This window comes from Macrobrachium nipponense, chromosome 5 (assembly GCF_015104395.2).
Source record: "Macrobrachium nipponense isolate FS-2020 chromosome 5, ASM1510439v2, whole genome shotgun sequence".
Taxonomy (NCBI): Eukaryota; Metazoa; Arthropoda; class Malacostraca; order Decapoda; family Palaemonidae; genus Macrobrachium; species Macrobrachium nipponense.
In genome coordinates, this window is record NC_061107.1 from 72,106,835 (window position 1) to 72,128,993 (window position 22,159).

General features: G+C 46.6%; 1 protein-coding gene and 1 pseudogene across 3 annotated transcripts in view; one reads left to right on the forward strand and one right to left on the reverse strand.

The window, feature by feature from the left end:
* The window catches only part of LOC135215399 (tetraspanin-5-like), a 154,206-nt gene that overhangs the window by 104,604 nt on the left and 27,443 nt on the right, over nt 1-22,159 (forward strand). The gene's annotated exons all lie outside the window — the stretch shown is intronic.
* The window catches only part of LOC135215308 (tetraspanin-5-like), a 68,661-nt pseudogene extending 46,502 nt beyond the window's left edge, over nt 1-22,159 (reverse strand).

Consider the following 22,159-nt stretch of genomic DNA (forward strand, 5'->3'; position numbering starts at 1 on the left):
TTCTATCAGATTTCTATCTCCCACTGTCTCCTGAGGGGAGGTGGGTGGGTACCTTTAAAAATTAAAATATATATCTGCCAGGTAAGTATGAACAAACTTTATTGTATCTTAACAATATCATTTTGTTCATGAAACTTACCTGTCAGATATATATATATATAGCTGAATCCCACCTTTGGCGGTGGGAGAGACAGAAAAGGATTTTAGGAGACATATAAATGTAGATGATTGACATCTTGGTTCTTACACTGTTTAGCATAGCTTGGGACTTCGTGATTACTGTCACCCAAGCCTGCTTCTGCTTCACTAGAGTTACCAACCTGTGTAGTTGGTGCGCTCTAGATGATCTGTCAACGGGGACGGGACCACAATGTGACTAGACCATGACCATACTTCTGAGGGCAACGAGGCAAAACCACCACCTAAGTTAGCCTAACAAAATACTCCCATATACCAAAGGCTAAAGGAAGGGACGACCGCATTCGGCGGCCGGCGACCCTACAACCATAAACATTACAAATATAAAAACTCACCTACCCTTTTCTATGGGAAAGGATGAGCGCTACCTCCTGCCCCCAAAATAGTGTCTGCGGCGATGTATGGTCCAAGAGAGTAACAGTTTTCATATGTCGTTCTCACCTCCCGTAGGTAGTGCGAGGCGAACACTGAGTTACTCCTCCAAAAAGTGGCACTTAAAATGTCTTTAAGGGCCATGTTTTTCTGAAAGGCTATCGAGGTCGAAATAGCCCTTACTTCGTGCGCGTTAACTTTTAACAGCCTAAAGTCACTGTCTTTGCAAGAAGAGTGCGCCTCCTTATGGTGTTTTCTTAAAAAGAATGCCAGTGCATTTTCTTGGACATGGGCATATTTGGTCTCTTGACCGAACACATAAGTTCTTCCGCAGAACCTCTAACAATCCTTTGTTCATTCGAAGAATATTCTCTAAGAGCCCTAACAGGACACAGGACTCTTTCTGGCTCTTGACCAATGATCTCTGCCATACCCTTGATCTCGAACGTTTTAGGCCAAGGATTGGAAGGGTTTTCGTTCTTAGCCAGAAAAGACATACCCAAAGAGCAGACCGCATTATGCCCTTTGAAGCCGACGTGGTTTTTACTAATAGCCTGTATTTCGCTAACTCTCTTCGCCGTCGACCAGAGCAGTTAGGAATACAGTTTTTCTTCGTCAAATCTCGCAAAGAAGTAGAGTAAAGAGGTTCAAAGCGACTTGACATTAAAAACTTGAGGACCACATCCAGGTTCCACGAAGGTAACTTTGGTAGCGGCACCTTGGTAGTCTCGAAAGATCTCAATAGATCATGGAGATCCTTGTTATTAGCGAGGTCAAGACCTCTATGGCAAAAAACTACAGATAAGACACTTCTGTAGCCTTTAATGGTTGACACTGCAAGCTTCAGATCTTGTTTAAGATAAAGTAGGAAGTCGGCGATCTGGCTCACAGAGGTTAGTGGTAGAGGAAACTCCTTCTTCCTACACCAGCTTCTAAAAGCTGCCCACTTCGATTGGTAAACCGCGATTGATGAAGGTCTCCTCGCAGTGGCGATAGCTTTAGCCACAGGTTTCGAAAAACCTCTCGCTCTGGCCAACTTCTGGATAGTTTCTGAACGCAGTCAGGGACTCAGAGCGGAGAGGTTTTTGTGGTACCTCTCGAAGTGGGGCTGTTTGAGTAGATCTCTCCTTAACGGAAGAGATCTCTGAAAATCCACCAGGTAGGACATCACCTCTGTAAACCAGTTCGCGCGGGCCAAAAGGGGGCGATTAACATCAACCTCGTCCCCTCCGATGCTGCGAACTTTCTCATCACTTCCCCCAGAATCTTGAAGGGGGGAAATGCGTAGAGATCTAGGCCCGTCCAATCCCATAAAAGGGCGTCTACTGCTACTGCCCCCGGATCGAGAACCGGGGAGCAATAAAGAGGGAGTCTCGCCATCTTTGATGTTGCAAAAATGTCCACCAAAGGACATCCCCATAGACCCCACAGCTCCTGGCATACGTCCTGATTGAGGGTCCACTCTGTCGGCAGTAACTGTCCTTGTCGACTGAGGAGATCCGCACGGACGTTCTCGACTCCGGCAATGAACCTTGTCAAGATCGTGATTTCTCTCGCCTTCGCCCAAAGCAGAATCTCTTTCGCTAGAGCGAACAGGGAGCGAGTGTGTGTTCCTCCTTGTTTCCTCAAGTATGCCAGGGCTGTGGTGTTGTCCGAGTTGACTTGGACTAACACGACGGAGGGAGACTATTGTTCTGAAAGAACTGGAGCGCTAACTGAACAGCTGCCAGCTCTTTGAAGTTGATATGCCAGGCTACCTGTTCCCCTCTCCAGGTGCCTGACACTTCCTCCCCCCCTAGTGTTGCTCCCCACCCCGTGGATGACGCGTCGGAGAACAACACTAGGTCGGGGTTCCGAAGCTTGAGGGATATGCCCTCTGACAGCTTCCACGGATCGAGCCACCATCTTAGATGGCTCTTTACCTCTTCTGAGACGTTTAACATCATGTCGAAGTTGTCCTTGTCTGTCCAGTTGTCCGACAGGAAGAACTGAAGAGGTCGGAGGTGTAGCCTCCCCAGGGAAACAAACTTCTCCAGCGATGGGAAAGGGTCCCCAGCAGACTCATCCATTCCCTCACCGAGCATGAATCCTTCCCTAGAAAGGCGGACACTTTTTCTATGCCTTGTTGCTGACGTTCCTGGGACGGAAAAAGCAAGCCCGAAAAAGCCACTGAATCCATCTGAATCCCCAGATACACGATGGACTGTGTTGGGGTCAGAGTGACTTTTCGAAGTTCACCAGAAGTCCCAGGGACGCAGCTAAAGACAGAGTCGTTTGCAGGTCCTTCAGGCACCGGGTCTGCGAAGAGGCTTGAATGAGCCAGTCGTCCAGATAGAGCGAGATCCTGATGTTGGAAAGATGGAGCCAACCTCGCCACGTTCTTCATTAAGATGGTGAAGATAAATGGGGCCATACTCAGTCCGAAACAAAGAGCCCTGAACTGAAAGGACCTTCCTTCCCTTTCAGGACGAACCAAAGGTACTTCATAGATTGGGATGTATCGGGACGTGAAAGTAGGTGTCCTGCAGGTCGAGTGATACCATCCAATCTCCAGGTCTTAAGGCCCCCAGAACTGACTGAGGTGTCTCCATCTTGAACCTCTGCTTCTCTATAAAGAGGTTTAGACGACTTACGTCCAAGACCGGCCGCCACCCTCCCGATTGTTTCGGTACAAGAAACAATCTGTTGTAAAATCCTGGCGTTGCCAAGTCTAAAACCTGTTCCACTGCTCGCTTCTTGAGCATCTGCTCGAGCAGGTCGAAAAGTATCTTCCGCTTTTCTCGAGGATACGACGGGGACAAGTCCCTGGGAGTGGAAGTCAGCGGGGGCGGCTTTACGAAAGGGATCTTGTACCTCTTCTATGACGTTGAGAGATCAGGTGTCCGCCTCTCTTCTCTCCAGGCCTCTCCAAACAACTGCAGCCTGGCTCCTACCGGTGACTGAAGGAAAGATCTCTCACTTCTTGCCCCTAGACTTAGCCGGGGCTCTACCTCTAGGAAGACTTCTTCCTCGGGGTGACGATCTAGCGGAAGTCCCTCCACGAAAGGGCTTCTGCTTTCTATTCGATCGGACTCATGAAGACGTGGAAGGGGCCAGCAGGAACATCTCGACGACTGAGCCAAAAGGTCTTGAGTGGCTTTTTCCTGAAGACTTACTGCCAGATCCTTCACCATAGCCTGGGGGAAGAGATGACTCGAAAAAGGCGCATACAAAAGTTCTGTCCTCTGTGAGGGAGAGACAGACTTAGCCGCAAAGTTGCAATAGAGCGATCTTTTCTTCAACACGCCTGCTGAAAAAATGAGAGGCTAAACTCCTCTGAGCCATCCCTGACGGCCTTGTCCATGCATGACAATACACTGGACAGCTCCCCCAAGCTGATCGAGTCTGGCTTACGAGACTGGTTGTCTAAAACTCCAAGACACCAGTCTAAGAAGTTAAAGACTTCCAAGGACCTAAACAGTCCCTTCAAAAGATGGTCAAGTTCGGAAGTCGTCCACGACACTTTAGCTGAGGCTAAAAGGGATCTCCTTGAGGCATCCACAACGCTGGCAAAATCTCCTTGCGCTGACGTAGGAACCTTCAATCCTAACTCTTCGCCGGTTTCATACCGCATCCCTGCCTTACCGCTAAGTCTAGACGGAGGCAGGGCGAAAGTGGTCCTTCCCTTTGCTTTCCTAGACTCCATCCAGGTGTTAACCTTTCGGAAAGCTCTCTTGGTAGACAAAGACGTCTTCATTTTCACAAAACCTGGAGTCTTGCTTGCTTTCGACGACGAAAACTGCGATGGAGGAGAAGGAGGGGCAGAAGGAAGGAAGGTATCCCCAAACGAATCACGAAGTAGCCGTGCCAATACTTGGTAGTCTGACGAAGCCGACGTCGAAGGTTGTTCTTCGTCAACATCCTCAGAAGAACCGCTTAGTTCCCCTTCTTCCTTACCCGAGTGAAACCCCGAAGGAAGAGGCAAAAGTCCTTTCGCTCCAAGTCTCATGTCAGAATGATGACGAGAAGAAGAGGGTAGCGGACCCTTAACAGAATCCTTAACAGTCACAGGGTCAGGAATCACCACTTGAGGAGAACGTGAAGATGTAGGAAGAGCGTGAAGCGTCAGCAAAAGCCTCGGGAACAGCGTCCGATGATAGCAAACTTCCACATTCGCGTCCAAAGTGCTCTTACAACTGATGTTTTACCGTAGCGTGCCACCATCGGAGCCCGTCCAACCTAGCGTCCTTCCGAGCGTCCAAATCAGCGCCCAAACCGAGCGTCCGGCGAAGGTTATTTCTAACGTCCAGCGAAGCGTCCTCCTAACGTAACGTCGCGAACGCGAAAGAAACAGGGCCTGCTACCTGACGAGCGTCGACACGCTCATGTCGAAAGAGGAGCAGAACGTATAGAAAAGTTCGTCCGACAGGAACAACATCGTCGCCAGCAGAAACGTCGAAGTCGGAATGCCGAGCGTCTTCTCGACGAGAAGAGAGGGGAGCGTGATGAGACCTCTCTCTTTCATGACGTCTACCGCCACCTCTAGACGAACACTGGGGAGCAGAACGAAGCCTAGAGGGCAAAAATACCAGGAGGTATGGGGACGAAAGAGGAGCAAGTGGAGAAGGACTGTCTTGTTTCTCTTGATCGGAAGTCTGTCGTCTTTCTTGCGATGAGGAACAGTCTCCTAACCGAAGGCCGAAGGAGGGTTTTACAGGGGATCCCCCACCGATCTGACGTCCCTTCAGCAGTTCCTGTGGACGCTTGCCCAGGCTGCTAAGGAGCGTGCTCGAGCACGCATCCTGAGAGATTGTTTCTCGTCTTCCGACGCGTCCTCCCTGCGCAAGGGAGGACGCTTAAGTAAAAGCGTCCAGTTGCCGTGCATAGCAAGGATTATCTCAGTCTGAGAAGTCTCCTTACGAGAGACGAGCTTGCCTGTGAGAAGGCGAGGGGCGAGGGGGGACGCCTTGGCTCTAGAGCGACTGGGGCGCTCCAAGGCGTCATCATCAGATGACGTCCTAGACTACTTCTGGGGCGGAAAGGCTATGCTTTCCGGAGAAGAATGCCAATCAGACATAGCATGACGTGAAGCGTCTTGATCTTGAAGTGTCCTCTTCAAAAGGTCGTGAAACCGAACAAGATTCCCACCCCTTGCGCAGGGAGGACGCGTCGGAAGACGAGAAACAATCTCTCAGGATGCGTGCTCGAGCACGCTCCTTAGCAGCCTGGGAAGCGTCCACAGGAACTGCTGAAGGGACGTCAGATCGGTGGGGGATCCCCGTAACCCTCCTTCGGCCTTCGACATGCCTCTCCCTGAGTCCTGGGAGTCCGGCAGAGGTCCCAGCCCCCCTAGAGGCGCTATAGGGCCGATCTGACTCCCCCTCCACTTCACTAGGGGCACTATCACTGCACTAGTTTGCCTGTTTTCAAGGGCAAGAACTTTAGATTCAAGCGTTTTCAATGAATCCAGAATAAGCGAAAGGGCATTACCCTCCGCAGACACCACTTGAGGGCCCGAAGGCAACACTACGGGGTTAGGAGACAAAATCTAAAGGAGGGTTAGAAGGGGTTACATTAAGACCCTGTCTGCTACCCGATTTACTCCTGGAGGAAGACCTCCTGATCCTGTCACGCTCTAATTTATTTACGTAGGATTCATACGCCTTCCATTGTACATCATCCAAACTTTCGCACTCATTACAGCAAAAATCATACTTACAAACTTGCCCCCTACAACCTTTACACAATGTGTGAGGATCAACCAAGGCTTTTGGTAGCCTCACCTTGCATTCATCTTTCAAACACACCCTGGCGCTAGCCGAACTAGATCCAGACATATTTAAGGAAAAAACCAAGCCAATTTCAAAACAATCCAAAGTCACATATGCCAAGCTATCGATCCAAAAACAAAAAAAACCAAAAGTCAAGAGGATACTCAAGCCAATGAAAAGTTTTCCAAAATCCTGAGGCGGAGGTGTGTAAACAGTTGTTTTACGACACCGGCGACAGAAGAAATCTGATAGAAAATGGGAATGGTTCCTGCTACCCGCCTCCCAGCGGCGGGAATGGGTACTAACCACCCTACTCCCACTACGTGTGTCGTAAGTTTTAGAAATTCTGTCGGACTTCAGAGAATACAGCTATATAATATATCTGACAGGTAAGTTTCAAAAAAAAAAAACAATGAACAAAGTTTTTTTTTTACATTCAATTTATGTAGTATTTAGCCCTCTGGACCTGACTACTGTAACCACTTAAGGTCTCTAGTTGAAATTTAAGTTATATAATATATGCACTAACTGCTATTACTCTCAATGCTTTTTTTTTCTCACCAGTTATTACCAGTATTATGATTACTAGCTTTTATGCTACCTCAGCTATTTTGTGGATAAGTGCCGATTATTCATTTTCTTTTTCTATTTTATCATGTTTCATGTATCTAGATTGTGTATGTTAGTCTGTATTTTGTATATTCAATGTATATGGCCCCGAGCTGAAATAAAACATATTATTATTATCATTATTATTATTATTATTTTATTATTAACCCCCCCCCAAAAAAAAAAAAAACCGGTTGGCCTTACCCAATCTTTGAAGATGAAGCCAAGAATACCTGCAGTCATCTCAAGGAGGAGGAGGATAGCAAGGGAGATGGCGTACTGAAATGAAAATTGATAATAAGTCTTCACACACAATCAGAATCTGCACCAGTACTAGCTTCCAAACAATTTTGAGTATATAAAGTGGATCTGTAAATACTAATTTCATTTGTTGCTAACTGAATTAAAATGATAAAATAGAGATAAAAATGACAATGTCGAAAATTGCATTTTTCCTAACTATACAAACCTGAGGTCCTTTAACAATAGGAAGGTAACTAGCGGCAGCTGGGACGGTCGTAAGCTTTGAACAAGGGGAGAACGGTAGTTAACTGCTTGTCCGATCGTGCGCGGGCGTGCATGGTGAGGGGTGGCATGAGGTGGGACTATATGTAAAGGACCTCAGGTTTGTATAGTTAGGAAAAATGCAATTTTCGACAAATTATCATTTGTTCGATACGTAATACAAACCCTCGGTCCTTTAACAATAGGAAGACTCACTTATTGGTGGGAGGAATCCGAGTCTTTTTGGTGAACAGACTGGTGTTCGTCCAACCCTGGAGTGCCTCCCTGGTCGTAAGAGCAAAGGGAGGGATCCAAACTTCTGTCCGATTGATCGGGGTGTGCACCGCAGGATCAATGGTCAGACCTCTGGGCCAAGTACTAAGAGAGGAACAAAAGCGTATCTTTTCGTACCAGCAAGCAAGAACTTGTTCTGTTTGCAAGAGACAATCATAAAATGATGGGTTTGTCTCAAGTTGGCATCCACTTCCTCCCCCTTGTTGGAGGAAGTGGTGGATATTACTCCTATCCCTACTGAAAAGGGATAGGAGTGCTGGCTCTATTGAGTAGCTCACCTGCATCTCGTCCTTACCCAGCAGGGTGACGACCGTGTCCCTCTACCCAGAGGTTAGAGGGGAGAAAAGGATGGGAAGAGGAGCCAGTCACACTCTCATTCACTCATCCATTCTTACGGTCACACCAGGACTCGATGCTGTTCAGCCTGCGAGGGTCTGGGTTAACTACACAACGTGTTGAGCAACCACCGACGGTTCCCAATGGAAAAAACGATCCAAGGACCTGTGGGCAATATCCCGAAGGTAGAAGGAGGTGCATGCGGTCCGGTTGGACCAGGCCCCTGCCTTCACTACCTGCGCCACGGAGAAGTTCTTGCGGAACGCGAGAGAATGATGAAGAGGCGTCGTCCACACTCATCCTGGGTGTCGAGTTTCTTCAGACAGCTCCGTCGCGCCTTCACAGGACAAAGCAGCATAGCCTTCGTATCGGAGGCGGTGAAGTCCATTAGGGAGGGTATTGTGAAGGACTCGAACCAATCGTCAGTTACCGAAGGGTTCTGAGTCTTCGCTAAGAAGATCGGTAAACGAAATCAAGCGTCACAAATCCCCATTCCCTTGTGCTTGACTTCGCAAGAAAAGTCATGCAGTTACCTAAGACGAAAAGAAGGGAATAGTCGTATGACCTATCCCTCTTCTCGACTTTGGTTATGTACAGTACTCATACTGACAAGCTATTAAGACGAAGTAATGATTGCTCTGGAACAACCGAACTAAGTCCACAGCATAGTTCGTAACTGACTCTGGGCGCTCTGACAGCTGCCGACTGACTGGTTCGGAATCGTAGGCAAGTTGTCCAAGCATCGGGTGGGAAGTCACGTGACCTTCGCCCTTTAAAGAGTTATGCTGAGAGACCAAACAAATAATATATTTGTTAGTCACCGATGCCGGACGGCGCGGTGATGATTCTCTTAATGCATAAGACTCAAAAGGCGAAAGTCAATTGCCTTCAAAAGACTGAGGTCCCTGATGGCAAGATAATCTCAGACGTTGAATCTCAGCTTAAGGAGAAACAACACTATGTGACGAAGACGAAGGTAGGCAATGAATGCAACCTACGTCTTCCAGCTGAATCGAGAGAAGGAATCTCAAGATTCTGAACCTGTGCTTACAAATGACTGAAAACTCTAACCGCCATTTCATTGCTGTCCGGTGTGCAATGAAAGCGGGGCGTTCTTCAGTAATGAAACACAGGGGAGACAGCCGCCGTGAAGAACTGCTTCTCATGGGCTGAATGTTTGGAAGTAGAGCTGGCAGGTGTGGGAGTAGGCGATGTCTTTATTTCAATACATCTGCTAATCCGGGGTGGACAATGAACAATTGCATCACCTCCGAATACGAGATATTTTGAGGACAAACTCAGATTCCGCAAAAATCATTCGCATTATCGCTATACGATGCAGCAAGAGACTATTACAGAATTCTGTTACCGTGCGGTAAACAGAAAGATGAGAGTCGAATAGATATCTCTGTTTAAATTCTTGCAATACCGAAGACGATGAATAACTAGTGTCACAGCAGTAGATGGTCATTCATGTATGCGAGAATCCCCGTTAATCAGAGACTTAAGTCCGTGATTGTTGGGCAGAGATACGGTTGGTATTCAATCAAAGCAGGTGAGAAAGACATAACCAACCGTGCATCTCGAAGCGCCAGCTGGTACTGAAATGCCTCGGGCAATTCAATACGCAGTAGCTGTCGCTGACTCGTCATCCTGAGTTGCCAAGTAATCCTTTCCACGAAGGAAAGCGTTCGGCTAGAACCACCGAGCATAAAAAGATATGCTTGAGCAATTATATTTATGCGAAACGAATTTTGGTAAATATAAAAGCTTAAATGGTGGTTGTTGGGTACAAACCACCATAAGTAGATTAAAAATTGAAACTGGAAACGACCAGGGAGGTTGCAGGCAACCCGAGTTGCAGTTCAATTAGAATACTTCTTGTCTACGTCGCTATCCGTAGAGTAACCAGGATATGCGCCTACCCCTCGGACCATTCAACTGCTTAGCAGAATCATGTCGCGAGGTTAATATACGTAGTATATTTGTAGGATTCTGAACAACGATCTCCATCCTAAATTCTTTCCCTTCAAGAAAACAAAATAAGGATTGGAGATCGACCGCCTTCGATCTCTAAGAAAAAAGAGAGAAGGAGAAGTCTTCCCCGAAGGAAAGCTTCAATGGTGCACAGAATAACGAAGACGAAAATTCAAGCCAAACTGGATATTCCGTCCGTTCTCTCTAATCCAGGGCTGGCCGCCACTGAGATATCTTCCTTCGGTGACAGTCTTCTTCCAACGCTAAGAACTCTAGGAATTCGAGCATTCGGCGAGATCCCCACGATTATCGTGGTAACAATTATCGGGAATACTCGTCTAACTCCCTTGGACAGTGGTCTAGCCATGTGTGCTAGAAATTCTGCAGAATTTCTAAGCGCCCAGCGAAAAACCCCCACCCCCACCGGATTCGTTAAAAACGAATATCGGTTGTCCTCCCGATTCCCGTAGAAATCGGAGATGGTGCAGGGTCCTCCTCACAACCGGGGTTACGTCAGGTAGGACCCGAAGGTCCCCGGTAGCGCACCTCCCCCCAAATCGGTGGGATCCTACAGAGAAGTCTGTAGGATCCTACCCCTTTCCCTCGTAGCCAAGTAAGAGAGAGGGTAATGGGGAAGAATAAAAGGATATTGCTCGTCCCTCCAGCGGTACTAGTATTTGGAGACGAGAGTAGGAGAGTGGTCTCGACATGTGTGCTAGAAATTCTGCAGAATTCTTAATGAGCCCAGCGAAACCCCCACCGGATTCGTTAAACGAAATATCGGTTGTCCTCTCGATTCCCGTAGAAATCGGAGATGGTGCAGGGTCCCTCCTCCACAACCGGGGTTACGTCAGGTAGGACCCGAAGGTCCCCCCGGTAGCGCAGTCCCCAATCGTGGGATCCTACAGAGAAGTCTGTAGGATCCTACCCCTTTCCCTCGTAGCCGGTAAGGAGAGGGATGAAAGGGGAAATGGGGTGAAAAGGTATTGCTCGTCCTCCAGCGGTACTAGTATTTGGAGACGAGAGTAGGAGCAGCCATCACCTTGCGGCGATGGCCTTCCTCCCACCCCTCCCCCCCTCCCCCCTCCCCCCGAGGAGGGTCACGAACTCGTGCTGTAGGTAAGCATCTGCCACCACTGTTGAAACTCGTTGGGTTGGGGCTGATTGACACCTGACAGGAGAGCCGAAACCGTCCTCGACTCATTCCAGTCCTCGTCGAGATCGAAACCTCTCAAAGAGGAGGGACGGGAGAGAGAGAGAGAGAGAGAGAGAGAGAGAGAGAGAGAGACGAGAGAGAGAGAGAGAGAGAGAGAGAGAGAGAGAGAGAGAGGAGAGAGATGCAATACTCCGAAAAAAACGCCGCTGTCGCGGCAGAGGAGGGAAGTAGCTGCCCGACCGGCTAGAACCTGAGCGAGCCTTCTCGTCCGGAGACGAGAGGCTCTCCTGGTTCAGAACCGAGTCGAGAAGCTCTTATCGCGGCAAGCCCACAGTCAGTCTGGTTCCCTCTCGGGCTCGAGAACGACTTGAGCCGTGGAGCGGCGATACTCTCCCCAGGTCGTTGTGCCGAGTTACTCTGAATCTCGGAAGTTACAGCGTCTTGAGGAGTAGGACCATTCCAGTCCCTCCAACAAGAGCAGCTCCCAAGACCCTCCTCCTTCAGAAGAAGGACCAGCAACAGATCCCTGACGGTTGCCTCCAATCACTTGCGCGTACGTCCTGGCTGGTCCTAAGACCATACCTGGCACGTGCGGCGTCGTGATGGGATCGTGAGCGGCGCATCTTCTCACGATCACTCTATATACCTGTTGCTCTTCCCGGCGTATTATGCCGAGGAAGTTGAAGGTATTGGAGAGATAGACCTGGCGCTACCCCCCCCCCCCTTGACGGTCGCCTCCAATCACTTGCGCGTACGTCTGGCTGGTCCTAAGACCATACGTGGCATGTGCGGCGTCGTGACGGGATCATGAGCGGCGCACCTCTCACGATCACTCCTAGCTACCTCGCTCTTCCCGGCATACCCCGAGGAAGTTTAAGGTAGTGGAGAGACAGACCTGGCGCTCCCCCCGCTCGCTGGCAAGACCAGCGTAACGTGGGGGGCTGCAGCCGATCACCAACCCGCGGTGGGGATCGATCTGCAGGCCTGGCCGTGCCGCTCACCTGTGGCGAGCGGCTCGACTGAGCACGTTGACCCCGGTCCCGTGCGTCAGACGAGCTGCTGCTGGTCGCCCTATCCGCGCGATCCCTGTGGGAGCGGCGGTCAGGTGACTTGCGGAGCTCGTTTTCGCGGTGAGACCGATGAGCGTCCTCAAGGCGCGTCAACCGCTGGTACCGACGGTCGGGGGGACCTATTCCCCAGCCTCAGCCCGTGGCTGGTCAGAGACCGTCACGTCTACCAGGGTTACCAGCTGGTCGCTTGACGAGAGCGGCCGCTGGCCTGGCGAGAGTCACATGAGCGGCTCTCACCAGCTTCTGCTCCGTGCCGCGTTTGGCTATACGCTCTCCCGCGGGAGATCGTATACTCGGAACTTCTCGCGAACGAGAGACCGAGCCGGAACCTGGCGTAGCGGCAGCGCCGCAAACACCAGGCGAGGAAGTACCGGTGGTAGTCGGTACGCCTCTGGTCCCCGTCTTCTTCCTTGTGGAAGAGGAGACGGACCGTTCCCGAAAGAGCAGGAGGACCGGCAGAAGAATCCCCCCACCCCCCGTCCCATGGCGTGGAACGAGCCCTTAGAAGTTCCCGAAGGAGTCTTCTTAGGGGGAAACCCGGTTACCAGCTGGTCGCTGCGAGAGCGGCCGCTGGCCTGGCGAGAGTCACCTGAGCGGCTCTCACCAGCCTTCTGCTCCGTGCCGCGGTCTTGGCGCCGAGCGAACTCTGGCGCCGAAACTTTGGCTGCACGGTCTCCCGAGGGAGAGCGTACACTCGGGATCTCCCGCGAACGACCAGAGACCGAGCCGGAACCTGGCCATAGCGGCATCGCCGCTAGCACCAGGCGAGGAGTACCAGTGCTAACCGATACTCCTCTGGTCCCGTCTATCTCTTCCTTACGGAAGGGGAGACGGGCCCCGCTCCCAAAGGAGCAGGAGGACCAGCAGAAGAACCCCCCGTCACACCGGAGTGAGACGGGCCCTTCGAAGGTCCCGAAGGAGCCTTCTTAGGGGGGGAGGAGGCAGCCTTCTTCTTCTTCGGCTTGGAAGCCTTAGAAGTCGAAGGGGGAGAGGCGGCAGCAGACGACGAAGAAGACGATGAAGATGACGACGACACCTTCCTCTTCTTCGTCAGCTCTCTCAGGACGGACGTCAGGTCTTCCATCCACGGAGGAGCCGGGCCAATTGCCGAAGCAACACGCCCCGACTGAACCTGTCCGGAAAGACCTGAGTCCGGGGCAGCACTTCCATGACGCGACACGACGTGGGCAGGGGCAGGCACGGCAGGACCAGCAACAGCAGGACCAGCACCAGCAGGACCAGCAACAGCAGGAGCGTCACGCACAGCACGCCTCACAGGAGCGGCGCGAGCGGCTGGGCCAGCAACAACATCAGCGGCAGGTACAGCAGGTCCAGCCATCGCCTCGTAGTCATCGGCAGCCAGCGGGAACCTGGGTACTGGCGGCCGGTCCAGGGCGAGCTGCTGGAATAGCGGAAAGTCTGGGGCAGGCAACAAGAAAACACAGCGGCGGCGGCATACCCCCCCTCGGTACGGCGTCGACTGGCCCTAGTAGCGGCAGACGGCGTCACCGACACAGCATGGGGAGTGTAGACCAGCGGGGGGAAGCAGCATAAGCGGCTGTGGAGGTTGTAGTGTAGACCGTGCCAAGGTCACCGCCCCAGACCTCGCTAGACGCTGCAGCAGATCGTGGATGCTAGGCACGCCCTGCAGCCGCAGTGGTCCATACCTGTCCAAGGTCGTCTCCCACGGATGTAGCACCTGTGGTAGCACAGACAGATTAGTAAGAGGGGTTCCCTCATGCACGGGGGGGAGGACATGCCCCACCACCCCGAACGCAAGGAAGACCCCAAATACAAAATACAATGAGGAAGCTGAGCAGGGGTCAGGAAAAAGATGAAGAATCGGATACCAAGGGAGTCGCGGGAGAGCTTTCCGACGACTTCCCGGCAGACCTTCGCTTCCTCTACCCCCGCACAGCAGTGAAAAGTAATATGAAAATGAAACAGAATACTGCACTTGCGATTCACTTCATAGAACTTAAAGGGGGAAAGATCAATTCCCGGGTAAGAGCGGAAACTTGATCCATAATAATATGATGCTATCATAAAAAATATATGAAAATGAAACAGAATACTGCACTTGCGATTTCACTTTCACAGAAAATAAATCGTAAGGATCAATTCCCGGGTAAGAGCGGAAATTGATCCAAAATTAAATTGATGCAATTAATAAATGAAAATGAAAAGAATACTGCATTGCGCATCCACTTTCATGCATTCTATCCATAAAAATAAGAGGCTCGTGCCGAGCGCAATCACGCTCTCGGCAACGAACGCACAGGGCAAAATATAATGAAAAGAGTACTTACATCTTTCAATTACACACTTTCGCCCAAAATACATGACTCGGGGCGAGCGCGCCCGCCCTCGGCACCGAGACATAATTCAAGGGTATCAATTTCATGAAAAGAGCGGAAATCACCGCATCTACGGCGATGGCTCCATGTTGGCTCATAATTAAGTAATGAAAATGAAAACAGTGTACTTACAGTTTCATTTTCAAGTCAAACAAACCATTAGTAGAAAACACAATATAAACAAAGCATACGACGATGAAGCGGGCAGAGAGCGATGACGAACACGTCCTTCACACCCGCGGCCGAAAGCAAAAGTGGTTCTTCACTCCTTCACCGATCGGACAAGCCGTTAACTCTACCGTTCTCCCCTTGTTCGAAGCTTACGACCGTCCCAGCTGCCGCTAGTTACCTTCCTATTGTTAAAGGACCGAGGGTTTGTATTACGTATCGGAACAAATGACAATTTACAACTGGCAACCTTTACATATATTCTTGAAGTATCCCACTTTAACTCGGAACTTCCAACTTCTCTAGCAGAGGTGAAAATTCCATGCCAAATTCATGATTACTTACGCAAGCCAAGAGAGCAGTGTTTTCTCTGAGAGCTCCAAGGCATCCTGTGAAGCCTATGGTAAATGTAATTGTGCCTGTAAATAAAAGTGAAGTTTGTACTTATAAGACATGTATATAAAATATTTTTCCTTCTTTGGAAATTTTACAAAGGCCACTCAGTCCACATACTGTACTACTGATATATACAATCCAAGAGTCCTAGGAATTCCCTATGTGCTGGGGTTACCAAGATAGCTTGACTGTCTATATAACCAGAAGCCTAATAATGTAAAAACAGCCTAAATTTATGAATTTTGCAAGGAAGCTAATTTTAGCAAGAGTACATACCAGCTATGATGAAGAGGAAAGCAGGATCCAATGCAATATTTGTGAGCCGACTGAGATTATTGAATGTGTCTTTTTCTGTCCAAGCCCATACTCCGATTGCTAGGATACTCAACCCAAGTAACTGTTGGTAATAAAGAACAATAAATTACTAATAGATACTACTGAATCAACACACACAACTTATAAAAAATACAAAAATTTGTTTAGGTTACACCAATGATAAACTAATAAATCCTCAAACTTCTGAAAAAGTCTGGATTGGTTAAAGACTGGTTCCCTCACCAAAAGTTCTGGAAAGAGTAAATTGTCACACCAGTTATCGGCGTTGCCTACCAAGTCCCACAATAAGACAAATTCATGAAGTACTACCAACGAATTTAACCTAAAAGAAGGCCGATTAATATTACGTTACTGCAGTCACCAAACATAATAGCTTTATGTAAGGCCAGGAGCTAGGCAACTCTACCTTGTCGTTATAGAGTTCAGTCACTGAATTTTGAAGATGAAATGAAACCATGCCCTTGAAGACTAATATTAATTGGATGGATCATTACCACACACCTTTATGAACTCAAGTATCCTCCCTCAGTCTTAAGTTGGCTAGAAGGCCCCTGAAAAGTGATGTCTCACATGGAAACTTTCACTTCAAGATTGCTTAAATTGCTGGCATTACTGGCGGAAGTTTGTGGCATCCACGATCCACATCAGCTGGGTGGGTTTTGTTGACAAAACACCATTGTCCACCAATCCATCACATGACAGAATTAAGGTAATTTTGTTTTAAAAGTCATATCTCAGAAACTATTAATTGGTGAATGACTAGATGGGGGTGTTTTGAACTCCTCTCATTGTGTAATACACATCTATGGGGGTGTCATAGTTGGGTTGCAGACCAGGTGGAAACTCATTAAATCAATTTGCCAATAGAAAAATAAAAGGCAAGTTACAAATAAGTAGGTGATACATGTCTAGTTAATACATTAAGACACAAAACACAGTAAACATACAAATAAGAAGTAAAAAATTATAAACTTACAATGCATGCAGCAGACATGGAATGACAAATAAAAGGGGTAACCGAAAAATGCTAAACCTCACAGCCTGAGTAAAGAGGGAAATACTATTGCAAATGAGGTGCGTGGTGCTCACCAACTGCAATATAGCACACTGATCTCAGAGATCAATATGATTTGAACGTGTGTGATATGACAAAATAGAACAACCTGCATGAAAGTCTAGGGAATCATGGAAAACAGCATGGATATAGGCCTAGACTAGTAGGGGATTAAGGATGAATGTAAGCATAACGTATGTATGGAGACAAAAGTGTAGGTATAGGGAGAACTCTCTTATTTTAACCTCATACAGGAAAAATCATGATGGAAGGGGATGAAGAACGAAACATCCCATAACAAAAAAAGAAAAAAAACATTCATTGATGGTTCCATTTCAGTGCTGCTGTAAATTAGTGTCCAAATACGTATAACAACAGTTCCTATGTCACCATACAAACTATCAATCTGTTACTGTATTTCAATTAAAATACTACGTATAATTTCCTTAATGAATATATTTGAAGTGTTCACATGAGCAGTTACATAAGTTACATACAACTTCCAACTCATGTTTAGCGTTATTTTGCCACATTCTGTCCTGCTGCTATACTGTATCAGCCTCAGTGGCAGACTGAAAATGAAGTTTAGACATTAAAGCCAAGACACTAACAGCTATCAGGTTATTCACAACCTTTGGATTTACATTTTTCTTAGGTTTCCCCTATCATTAAAGTGTTGGTACACAATAAATAGAATATCTGTACCATTATAAACACATTGTTCAAATCTTTGCCTTGTATTAGAAATGAAAATGTTCAAATCTCCTCCTCTAGTAGGTAGCCAAAAGGTTATAGTACTATGTACATTCATCTATGCTATATGTAATTTAAAATTTCTGAAATACTCCAATCACAAAAAATAAAAATTCCTCCTTGCACAGAGGACCATCACAGTGAACATAATAGGACACAGACTCCTTCCAAAATAAAATTATGTACAGGTCCATCACATATGCTCTATCCTATGGCAGGTTACTAACCTCAAACCTTCTGTTAGGGTTAGAACCAAAAACTCGGTCCAATCCTCAAAACTTACTTATTTTTCTTATTGGTGGATAGGCAGCATGCTGGCAACCATCTATGCGGCAACTTACTCAGAATTAAAATTTAATGAACCTTTGCTTACCTATCACAGTGCAGAACATTTATCTATCAGATTTTGCATCTTTTGGCAATTTTAGCCTCCTCGTCAGATCATTCATTTCCTTGTATGTTAGTTTGCTTGTATGGTATTTTTACGTTGCATGGAACCAGTGGTTATTCAGCAACGGGACCAATGGCTTTATGTGACTTCCGAACCACATCGAGAGTGACCCTCTATCACCAGAAATATACATATCTCACCCCTCAAAAGCAATGACTATGGGCTTTGCAATAGATGCGGACAAAAATAAGCTTAATATTACAGAAGAAATGAATGCTGTAATAATGTTCTGGAGTTTGGGAGATAACCAAAATGGTTAAAATGACCTTAAGCAACTATGTATATAATTCTATACATAACCCACCAATAATATTTTATTATAAACTATGTTATGTCAGTATTTCATAATACTAATGACAGCGAACTGGTCATATACGCACATGTAACATGTACACATACGTATACAGTGGCTATCTATATATCAATATTTATAAATGTAATGACAAACAATTGTAGCTGTTGAAATAAGCACATTTTTGCTACTAACAATGTTCTATTACTGTGTCCATACCCATGGGGGGGAAGGGGCATGACCAGGTGCCCCCTTAAATCTGCCACTGAAACCAACCGGTTTCCTGGAAGCAGCAACCTGTCTCAAGATACTATATTTAAATAAAGGCCTATCAAATGTTCAGTAACCATAAAGAGCACACTGGAAAACTGAAAATACACAGGACCACACTCTCCCCTTATTCGACCTTTTGGAACTGTGCCCAGAATGAAATGAATATCTCTCTCTTATGTTTGTTTGTTTGTATGGTGTTTTTTTTACGTTGCATGGAACCAGTGGTTATTCAGCAACGGGACCAGCGACTTTACTTATGTGACTTCTGAACCACGTCGAGAGTGAACTTCTATCACCAGAAATACACATCTCTGACACTTCAATGGAATGGTCGAGAATTGAACTCGCGACACAGAGGTGGAACGAAAACACCATACCAACCACGCTATTGAGGCGCTTATCTCTTATGGAAAAACCACTTTGAGGAAAAATTACAAACCACTAATAACAAACCATCCCATTTTAAATGTAAATAATTGAATTAACTATACATATTACCTCACTGTATATGCTGAAACATCTTCACCTGCCTGACATTCAGATGACCAGGAATTTCAAACTATTTATTTGCTTTAAAGTTAAAAGCTTAACCTAATCCGGTTGTCTAGACTTCAAAGCATGCCACAGAACTCCATGTGGAACATGGCATTTTTGTTTGAATAAAAGTGCTGTAAGTTGATACTGGCGAGCAAAGAAATACTACTGTCAAGAAGCTGTAACAAGTGTGCTACACACACAACACATGCAGCATTGACTTGAACAAATCGTAAATGCTGACTGACAAAAAGCTGCAACATACAATATTCTGATCGAAATGCTACCGATTAACCATGTTATAAGCTATAAAGTATTTGCCAAAATATGAGCACCATATATTGGTATCTCAGAGCTTAGTTTATAAACATATAAATCTGACTAGTATATACCTTTTGACCTACTGTTAACATTGTAACATATTGTGACCCATGAGAAGCGAATGCATGCAAAACCTTAAAAGATTTATGGATCTCCAAACGTACACATGCTCAGGCTTGCAAATTATTTACGAACTGGATATTGGTACGGCAGCCGTACCCCGATCTCGGTAGATATTGGTACGGCAGTGAATTGCGCATGCGCTAACCCTTGTTTACCGCCTCACGCATATCCAAAGACTATATACTGAAGTATATACCCAGTCTTTGGGCATATCAGTGACAGCAAGAAAAATGGTGACGGAACAGCATGAACCGCGGAATAATACATTAGTTTTCGCCGAAAAACAGATGTTTTCAGGCTTTAACGAGCTGAAGAAAGCCATAGACATCTATGAAGACTCAAACTTTCAAAAATTGGGTAATTCATGGTATAGTATACGTAGGTCACGAACGATCGAATCGGCCCTGAAAAGAATTCCGAAGAGGAGATTCAAAGAGGATTATATATAAATATATACACTACCATCGTACCTTTGGTGACTTTCTCGGCCCTTTATTCTGCCCAACATCGGCAGCTGCAAGGACCGTTATATACTTTACAATATTCTTTTAATTCACTTCATTGGGTATATTGCAGCTGTCGGAGAAGACGATAGAATTTACCAGGTAGTGAAATGGCAAAGTTAAACCAAATTTTAGCATTATTCCATTAAAATCTGGATAGTGTTGTTTTTGTAGTACAAAAAAGCGGGACACACAATTCACAAAAGCTATAAACAAACCAAGAAACAGGGGGGAGGAACATTTTTGCCTAACTGAAAAAAAAGGGGGGGGAAAAAAACAAGATGTTCAAAAAGCGTGACTGTCCCACATAAAAGCCGAGCTCTGGTTTACATAATACAGTATGATTAGCAAACTGGTAAACGGATACAGCTAACTGCCGTATCTACAGCAAGTCAAGACCGCAAATACGGCGCCAATGACAGAATCTGCCGTACCCTCACCGCACTATATTATTTGTACGGCAGGAAGTCTGAAATTGACGCATGCGCAATTCACTGCCGTACCAATATCTACCACGATCGGGATACGGCTGCCGTACCTATATCCTGTGCCAATTATTTATGGCATGGGATTTCCAATACCTATTTGCATATGAACTAATAATGAAGAGGCAGGGGAGTTAAATGCTAACGCAGAGGGGCAGATCTTTGCATAAGTAGAACATTTTTGTATTATGAAGCTACTAGTTATTAAACAAAATATAAGCAATAACAGATACCAGATTGGACTAAATGGCTGTATGCTACGATAATCTTGTCAAAAAGGTGGGTTTCGAAACTGGAATCCTGGTGCAGTAACAGATTGCCTACAGCACATGAGCTTCAGTTACAACAATTGAAATGAATAAGGCTGTAGCTTCAGTTACAACAATTGGAATGAATACAGGCCGTAGGAGATGAAACTGGATCATTTTTGGAAGTTTTTGGCATGCAGAAAGTAAATTTAAATAAAAGCAAGGATGAAGTATTCACACACAGGTCGTGGCATGATAGTCTGAGTGTCATTTCATCCTGATAATTACTGACATGAAAAGTTATGTTTAGTATTTTTAAAGACTGTATAAAAAATATATTTTAAACTCAACCTCTATGCTTTTGTCAATTAGAATGATGGATATTGGTTAGAGTTATGATGGATACACTAGTTCTCTCTGCAGCAAAGACCTGTACACTCTGATGAGAGGCGACTAAAAACTGTTGATGGCATGGCTTGAAGTAAGCTCTGAATATCTTATTAGCTACAAATAAAATCATTAATGATACAGTACCCAAGACAGGAAAATAAACGAATGTCAAAAAATACATATTTTTCTGGGGCAAGGCCAAACACTGGGACCTATTGAGGTCATTTTCAGTGCTGAATGGGAAATTGATAGTAAAGTTTTAAAGGCGTAACAGGAGGAAATCCTTGCAGTTGCATCATGAAACAATTGTTAGGCAAGTGTGGAAGTCAGGTGGCAGAAAAGAGAATATGAAGGGAGGTACATTAAAGGAATTATTATAAGGGGTTGCAGCTTGGGCGGGGGCCAAAGAACCTTGAGTAGAGCCGACTATCTACCGCATGAGGTACACTGACGGCACTAGGTAGCCACCCTACAAGGATAAACGAATCTCAAAAGACCGAGAAGGCTTGGGTGAATGACATGGGACTGAAGGGCAGTTTTTTACGAACTAGGTACTACTAATAGAGCCAGCATATGGTTTAGGCCTGCATTTGGTGGGCCAGGCATGATGGGGGTGGGGGCGGGGGAACGTACATATAAAGTAATTTAAACCTATAAATTCTTTCTGAATAAGCCCTTCGTAGGTGGTTCGCCCATACATAGGATTAGTATAATTTCTAACGAGTAGCAACATATCTCGACATGAACGCCTACGTTAGTGAGAAGACATGCTAATGGCGTTCTTTCCATCGTCTAAATGACCCTTTCTTCCGTTCCCCTACGCATTATTAGACAATACAGCATAAATACGACCACAGTTCCACTTGCACGTTTAGTGGACCACGGAGCCCGCTCTGCTAACGGGACTTGGGTGGAACAATGATGAGACCCTAGAAGCAGGAAGTCCGAGCGATCTCTTTGTCCCCATGTGCAAATCCATAGACGAAATGAATGCAGTGGTCCGGAGGCTCGCGTTGTTAGGCATTTTTGGTCCTCTATTAATTCTGTCAAACGTAATACTACTTAAAACGATCCGAGTGGCTGAAAATTGGTAAATTTCCCGACGACAGCAGCGAGCGAGGAGAGAAAGGTCAGCAAGACAACGGCCACCTACCCACACCAGGGCGACCGAAGGATGTAAACACGGCGGAAACTCACCCAGAATATGAC